Genomic DNA, 8,163 nt, shown 5'->3' with positions numbered 1-8,163 from the left:
TTATCCCTGAATACGGAGGGTATCGCGAGTGCCAGTCGCTCATTGTCGCCTGGTTTGATTGCAAACAAGTCAATTCTATGTGGTTGCTTTCCTCATTGCGTCCAGAGATGTTGCACCATAAGCAGCCCTCATTGCATCCGCATGCTCTCCATAACGGTGAGTGTAGGGGTTTGGTTTCGCACGTTTTTGTGGCAGTGGATCACATGCAACTTTTCTATCCGATCCGCGCTTTCGTTTTGCCTTTAGAGATTTAGGCCGAGTATCCTCTCTTGCGATTGTTAATCCAGCGTCTTGGCAGATTGATAGAACATCAGCTGTCATTGCATCTATCCGAGCGACTGTATCATTTATCAATGTGTGATCGTTAACACGATACAGAACATTACACAATCGATCTACAGATGCATGAACATCCCTCATAGATGTCATAGGTGTGGTAGGTGATGCATTGCTCGGTCCAGGGGCGTCGTGGTTTGTGGATTCAACATTGGTGGCAAATTCGAAAGACGGTTGCACAATACTTTGTGGAGAATGTGATGGGCAAGGCACCGCTAACTTACCAACCACGTCGGGATCGAGCACAATCAACACAGATTTGGTGTACCACGTTGGAAAGGATTCCCAACGAACATTTGCCACATTATGAATAATGGCAAACATATGTTTGCAAGGAAGAAATTGAGTTGGAAATCTTGGCATGTGCAGTTTGGCGCACAGTTGTAACTGCCAAACGTTGTTCTGTAACGTACTTCTAATGAAGTGCTTTTCACAACAAACGTATCTCCATCTTGAACAATGGAGCTTGCGGTGACGTCTTGGGATGAAATGATACGATTCAAACATTCGTGAATGAAATGTTTGGGCCGATTTTTCAAGTAATCAGGAATCGAAGAGTTATAACTCCGATAAAATTCCGACGAGAACATGTTTTCTTGTTCGTACCTAAACATTGCAAAGATAACAGAATTATTAGTAATTAATTAGCCATTAGCCATGTGATATGCCTTTCTCCCCTGCTTTGCCGTTTCCTTCTTATGTATTTCATTTTTTCAATTCATTGTGTAGACCAGTTATTCATTTTCAATGTGGATGGTGTAAAATTAGTTAATTTTCGTTGCTTCAAAAGGGCTAACATGTGTATTGGGTATGGTCGAAAACGTTTTTACTTCATAATTTATGTCCAGTTTAATGCATTATGTTAAATGCCGTGTGGTTGCTTAGTTTTATGGTTATTAGTAGCAGACAAACATGCAGAAAGTGGCAACATTCAACGATTATTCTGGAAAGTCACTAACCGACGTTTGTTGTCAGGGAGAAATTCCTTGTGGAGAAGCGTTACAAGAGCAGATAACGATTTATCCCTTCTCATGCTGATGTATTCCTTCAGAGTCCTGTTCTGCCTCTCCACTCCATTGTTGGTGTGAAACGTGATGCTGACCTTGTCAGAACGGTAAAACCACACCCAACGCTGAAACCCACCAACAAGTTTATTATTTTATTGAACTAGCCTACGATTTATTTGCATTTAGGGTGGTTTCTATTGCATACAAACCTTCTTTTCTGTAAGCCAAACATTCTCAATATAATTCCGGAGTTTCGGATTGCTGATCCAACAATTGCTGTCCTTCAACTCGATTAATGTTTCTTCGAAAGACTGTTCGCTCTCGACTCTTGCTAGTGCTCGCAAGTATGATAGTACAATTGCTTTATCATCACGAACGCCATTGTCACTTTTCCTCATCCACCTTTCCCAGGCTTGTTCGCGATGAAAGGCACAGAGTAAAACGGAGCAATCTGCGGAACAAGAAGTTGTGGGCATCGAGTGGTACATGCAACAAACCTTACCTGAGTTTCAGAATGATCATTCATGATGTGGGCTACTTGCGTTTTCCTGCACTACGCTGCCTGCTATGAAGCTAATAATGCAAATGTCAGCTAATGCAAATGTCGTCACACCGCCAGCTATGAAACTAATGCAAATGTCGCCCATTTGGGTTTTCGCGCGTTTTTTTATGATTTCATGTCACAGAGAACGTAGCTTCTGATTGGCTAGAGGTTTTACAGGCATCTAATGAAATTTTGCCGTTAAAGTGCTTACCTTAAAACACAGTGTAAACGCCTGGCTTGTAGTTCAGAGTTGCCAAACCAAAAAATCATATTGAAATGAAATATATATTCATATCGATAAAAAATTCAAAATGTGCCAACAGCGAAAATATATTTTTCAAAATTTGATCAATAAAATATCACAAAACCTTTTCAAAGCCAAATGAGTGGGGGGGGGGGTGATTTTGCATTGAACACCCCCCACTCCAATTAGTGGGAGGTGATCACCCCTCTCACCCCCCCTTGGATAGAGCCCATGCAAAAGTGGAAGACTAATGAATTAAAAACCGCATAGGTACAGGTAGGTTAGCCCATCATATCAGCCATACCCGCAACTTGCAGAGTTTTTGTAAGTCTTTATGTCAACCATCAGTTTATCAACTCATTGACTGTAGATTGCAGAATTATTGAATTTAATGACCTGAACTGTTGAGACTTGCAGTACAATTGAGGTTATATACTTAAGACACTTACCTCCATAATGAAGACGCATCTTTCAGCCAGCATTATACAAATTTAGTTGTTCATACCTGTGTGCCAGGAGTAGTTTGCGAAGCCAGTGGCGTAGCTAGGGAATGTGCCGCCCGGGGCGGATTCAGATTTTGCCGCCCCTTCAAGAAAAAGCATGTGAAAATGAAATGCGTTTTTTTATCAGCACTGCAATACGCAACGTGCTATTTTCAATTTGTGGTGCAAAGTCAGTTAAAGTAGCCTACCATTATCAGTAGCGTAGCCAGGAATTGTTAAAGAGAGAGGTTTTGGCGGCCGGCGGGCGAAGCCCGACGACGTACTCGCCGAAGACGACACTCATCGGCGGGGGGTCTTCCCTAGAAAATTTTGAAAAATTACTTTGAATTTGGTGCATTCTGAGAGCATTTTCAACAAAAATGTGGGTATGAATATTCCTGTAAAATGGTGCTGTCCGGTGGCATAGCAAAAGAATAAGATCATGTTTTCTTCGGCATTTTTCGAAAATAAAGCTGAAATCTTAATGTTTTCTTGTTGCTAATTTCTGACTGAGATATTTGAATGTTTGGTATTGGAAAAACTAGCTCTTTTAATGCAGTTTCGTTTAAAATTAGGCAAACTTTTTTTAGAGACATAGGAGTCATTCCATTATAAGTCAACAAGTGAAGGCAACCCGCCCCTCTTGGAATTTTTTTGTTTTTAGATATGTTGATGTGCATGAAATTCTGAATGCAACAAAAAAAAAATATGAAAATTGATCAACCGGTTCACTAGATATGCCATTTTGAAATTTGTTGATCACTTGGTGGCGCTGATGAGTTCTCAAACATAAAATGTCATTTGTTGCGCCCCCTGATGATAGAGAGGTGTAGTGATGCAAGCCGCGCCGCGCTGCTTGCCGCGTAAACTTTCAAGAAATTAAACTTTTGTAAACGTAAACTTTCAACTTTTCAAGAAAATCAGTTATGAAACTTCAAATTTAAATTGGAAACACTAATCAGTTTTTTTTCGGAAACCCTAAGCTGGAAAGCTCAAAGCTGTGCAAATGGCTTCTTGGCTTGCAGTTGACAGGGTTTTTGGGGCTGGCTTGTGAGGAAGCTGTACGAGTGTTTTTGGTTAATAGCCTAGCTGATAAGCTCAGTTACCAGGCTATAGGCCTAGCGCAACTACCGCATTAGTTACTGTAACAGTTAGCCTAGTGAGTTCAGGCTATAAGTTTTACTCTTGACATCTTGTCTGTCTGTGTTGTGTGTAGTTCATACAGCCACTGACATTAAAATTGCATTATTGCTTACAAAAACTGTTCAAAAGTCCTGATACTGGATCCAGGAACATTCTATTTGAAAAAGCATGATGTCTTAGAACTTAGATGCATTGCTGGTAAGAGAATATGATCTGGTTAGCCTAGTTATTATACGGTAGTGCACAACTGTACCGGTACCAGTTATATGCCCTGGGTGCTTTTTGCCACAATTGACTTTCTAAAAAATAACGCGTAAAAAATTTTTGAAAATTTTGTATTTTGCGGTGTGCGGTGCAGTGTCAAAGTTCCAGATAAATTGCGGTGTGCGGATAGGTGATTCAGTTGCGGTGCGGTGTGCGGATAAAAATTTTGGGTTTGCTGCATCTCTAGAGAGGTGATTAAACATTCGATTTCACTATTTTTAAGGGTGAGGATTCCAAAAATGCAAGTGTTTTCTGTGTATAACTATCACAAAAAAAGTTATAGCAACTTCTATTGTTTTTAGGTGGTCACAAAAAGACGCCCAAAAAGCCTTGTGGGAATCCACGTAGAGTGAAATTTTTTTTTTTGTAAAATAATCAAAGATGTCTTTTATTACAAAAAAGAAAAAAATTAGAGGTGTTTTTTGTTATTTTTTTTCAAATTTAATTTTAAAGTAAAGTATGGTTTTCACAGAATTTGTCCATTTCCAAGCCTTACATTGTTGCTCTTGTGTCATGTAATAATAGGCACACCAATGACATCATAATGGTTATTATTTCTTAACAATCAGCCTGTTAGTTGCGGTCCCACGAATTACCCATAAGTACCCATAAGCACCATAAGTACCCATAAGCCCCATAAGTCGCGTCGAATTACCCATAAGTACCCATAAGTCGCGTCGAATTACCCATACGCCCCATAAGTCGCGTCGAATTACCCATAAGCCCCATAAGTCGCGTCGAATTATCCATAAGCCCCATAAGTCGCGTCGAATTACCCATAAGCCCCATAAGTCGCGTCGAATTACCCATAGGCACCATAAGTAGCATTGAATTACCTAGAAGTAACGTCGAATTACCCATAAGCCTGTATAGTGTAGAGTGTAGTCTATAGCCGTCTAGAAGCCTAGTAGTCGGCTGCATAGCCGAGTGGTGAGGAGCACGGGCTGGGCGTTCCAAAATATAGTTTGACACCGCTCAAGAGCAGGACACTTGAAGGCATGCCTAAAGGTGGAAACAAAGATTGGCTTCGTTGCCTTCTCGTCCGCTTGTGTGTAATCTGCAGTTTGCTGCAGCAGATGGAGTGTTTTGTCCGATAAAACACCTTAACATTGGACAATTTTCCCTATGAACCAGGTGACTGCAGCATAGCAATCGTTCTCGCACTCAGCCAGAGACTTAATTCTTGCTTTGAACTTGATAATTAAAGAAAAAAAAAGAATAATGGCAAGGGTGGGAATCAAACCCGTGTCGTCAAATTCAATACCCTTTGCCTTAACCACTCAGCCACGTAAGCGCTCGTGAAATCTTCGCTTAATTTGTTTATATGGGTAATGTTTCGAGAACGTTCACAATATTATCAGTTTAGTTTGTTTTTATTTCTGACCATCACAACGAAAAAACAATACACGACAAACTTAGCACAGATTTATAAAAGGTAGAAGCGACAAAACGCGGACGTTATAACGTGCACGATACCAAAGCCTGCAGATTACATATACGCTGACATGAGGCGTAAGTAATTTCACGTTGCTTATGGGTAATTCGACGCAACTTATGGGGCATTTGGGTAATTCGACGCGACTTATGGGGCTTATGGGTAATTCGACGCGACTTATGGGGCATTTGGGTAATTATGGGTAATTCTTATGGGTAATTCTTAAGACTTATGGGTAATTCGACGCGAGTCGAATTACCCATAAGTCACGTCGAATTACCCATAAGCAACGTGGAATTACTTACGCCTTCATGTCAGCGTATATGTAATCTGCAAGTCGCTGTTGCGACTTGCGATCGTGTCACTTAAACTGATTGTCCTGCTTTGGTATCATGCATGTTATAACGTCCGCGTTTTGTCTCTTCTACCTTTTATAGACCTCTGCTAAGTTTGTCGTATATTGTTTTTTCGTTGTGATGGTCAGAAATAAAAACAAACTAAACTGATAATATTGTGAACGTTCTCGAAACATTACCCATATAAACCAAATTAAGCGAAGATTTCACGAGCTCTTGCGTGGCTGAGTGGTTAAGGCAAAGGGTATTGAATTTGACGACACGGGTTTGATTCCCACCCTTGCCATTATTTTTTTTTTCTTTAATTATCAAGTTCAAAGCAAGAATTAAGTCTCTAGCTGAGTGCGAGAACGATTGCTATGCTGCAGTCACCTGGTTCATAGGTCTATAAAAGGTAGAAGCGACAAAACGCGGACGTTATAACGTGCATGATACCAAAGCAGGACAATCAGTTTAAGTGACACGATCGCAAGTCGCAACAGCGACTTGCAGATTACATATACGCTGACATGAAAGCGTAAGTAATTCCACGTTGCTTATGGGTAATTCGACGCGACTTATGGGTAATTCGACGCGAGTCGAATTACCCATAAGCCCCATAAGTCGCGTCGAATTACCCATAAGCTCCATAAGTCACGTCGAATTACCCAAATGCCCCATAAGTCGCGTCGAATTACCCATAAGCAACGTGGAATTACTTACGCCTCATGTCAGCGTATATGTAATCTGCAGGCTTTGGTATTGTGCACGTTATAACGTCCGCGTTTTGTCGCTTCTACCTTTTATAGATCTGTGCTAAGTTTGTCGTGTATTGTTTTTTCGTTGTGATGGTCAGAAATAAAAACAAACTAAACTGATAATATTGTGAGCGTTCTCGAAACATTACCCATATAAACAAATTAAGCGAAAATTTCCCGAACGCTTGCGTGGCTGAGTGGTTAAGGCAAAGGCTATTGAATTTGGTGACACGGGTTTGATTCCCACCCTTGCCATTATTCTTTTTTTTCTTTAATTATCAAGTTCAAAGCAAGAATTAAGCCTCTAGCTGAGTGCGAGAACGATTGCTATGCTGCAGTCACCTGGTTCATAGGGAAAATTGCCCAATGTTAAGGTGTTTTATCGGACAAAACACTCCATCTGCTGCAGCAAACTGCAGATTACACATAAGCGGACGGGAAGGCAACGAAGCCAATCTTCGTGTCCACCTTTAGGCATGCCTTCAAGTGTCCTGCTCTTGAGCGGTGTCGAACTATATTTTGGAACGCCCAGCCCGTGCTCCTCACCACTCGGCTATGCAGCCGACTACTATAGGCTTCTAGACGGCTATAGACTACACTCTACACTATACAGGCTTATGGGTAATTCGACGTTACTTCTATGTAATTCAATGTTACTTATGGTGCCTATGGGTAATTCGACGCGACTTATGGGGCTTATGGGTAATTCGACGCGACTTATGGGGCTTATGGGTAATTCGACGCGACTTATGGGGCTTATGGGTAATTCGACGCGACTTATGGGGCTTATGGGTAATTCGACGCGACTTATGGGGCTTATGGGTAATTCGACGCGACTTATGGGTAATTCGACGCGACTTATGGTGCTTATGGGTACTTATGGGTACTTATGGGGCTTATGGGTAATTCGTGGGACCCGTTAGTTGAGGTTCAAAATGGCTGCTCTTTTAAACCTGACTGCTTCCCTATTGTGTTTTCTGTCTGAGAACACCCTGGGTAGTGTGTAGGTTAGTTAATGGGTGTTGTGAGTAGAAGGTATTGAGATAGAGGATTGCACTGAACTTGGAAGAAAAGCAGTAGTACTTGTCATTTGAAATGGTATAGCCGTAAGGACAGCTACATAGAGCTCTTTGTCTGACCTTTCTGAAACTGAAACAAAGTTAGTTCTATGGAGATCTGGTAATGAACTTGAAAAAGAGGAACTGCCAATGTCAACAATTTGCAATCATCATTTTGCATACTTTCTGAAAAAATATTCGAATCATTAAATATTGATTTCAAATGACAAGTATAATACTACTACTTTTTTTTCCAAGTTCAGTGCAATCCTCCATCTCAATACCTTCTACTCACAACATCCACTAACTAACCTACACAGGGTGTTCTCAGACAGAAAACACAATAGGGAAGCAGTCAGGTTTAAAAGAGCAGCCATTTTGAACCTCAACTAACAGGCTGATTGTTAAGAAATAATAACCATTATGATGTCATTGGTGTGCCTATTATTACATGACACAAGAGCAACAATGTAAGGCTTGGAAATGGACAAATTCTGTGAAAACCATACTTTACTTTAAAATTAAATTTAAAAAAAAATAACAAAAAACACCTCTAA

General features: G+C 40.7%; 1 protein-coding gene across 2 annotated transcripts in view; it reads left to right on the top strand.

Moving 5' to 3' along the window:
- The first annotated feature begins 3,902 nt into the window (after positions 1–3,902).
- LOC145788008 (solute carrier family 53 member 1-like) overlaps positions 3,903–8,163 on the top strand; it is a 28,276-nt gene continuing 24,015 nt past the window's right edge. The window contains exon 1 of one of the 2 annotated variants that reach the window (XM_082599853.1): positions 3,903–3,954. The gene's annotated coding sequence lies outside the window, so the exon portion shown is untranslated. The remainder of the gene's footprint in view (positions 3,955–8,163) is intronic. The other variant, XM_082599852.1, reaches the window with a different exon arrangement.

The sequence above is a fragment of the Aplidium turbinatum genome, chromosome 2, assembly GCF_918807975.1.
Source record: "Aplidium turbinatum chromosome 2, kaAplTurb1.1, whole genome shotgun sequence".
In the NCBI taxonomy this organism is placed as follows: Eukaryota; Metazoa; Chordata; class Ascidiacea; order Aplousobranchia; family Polyclinidae; genus Aplidium; species Aplidium turbinatum.
This window is presented reverse-complemented; position numbering and strand designations above follow the sequence as displayed.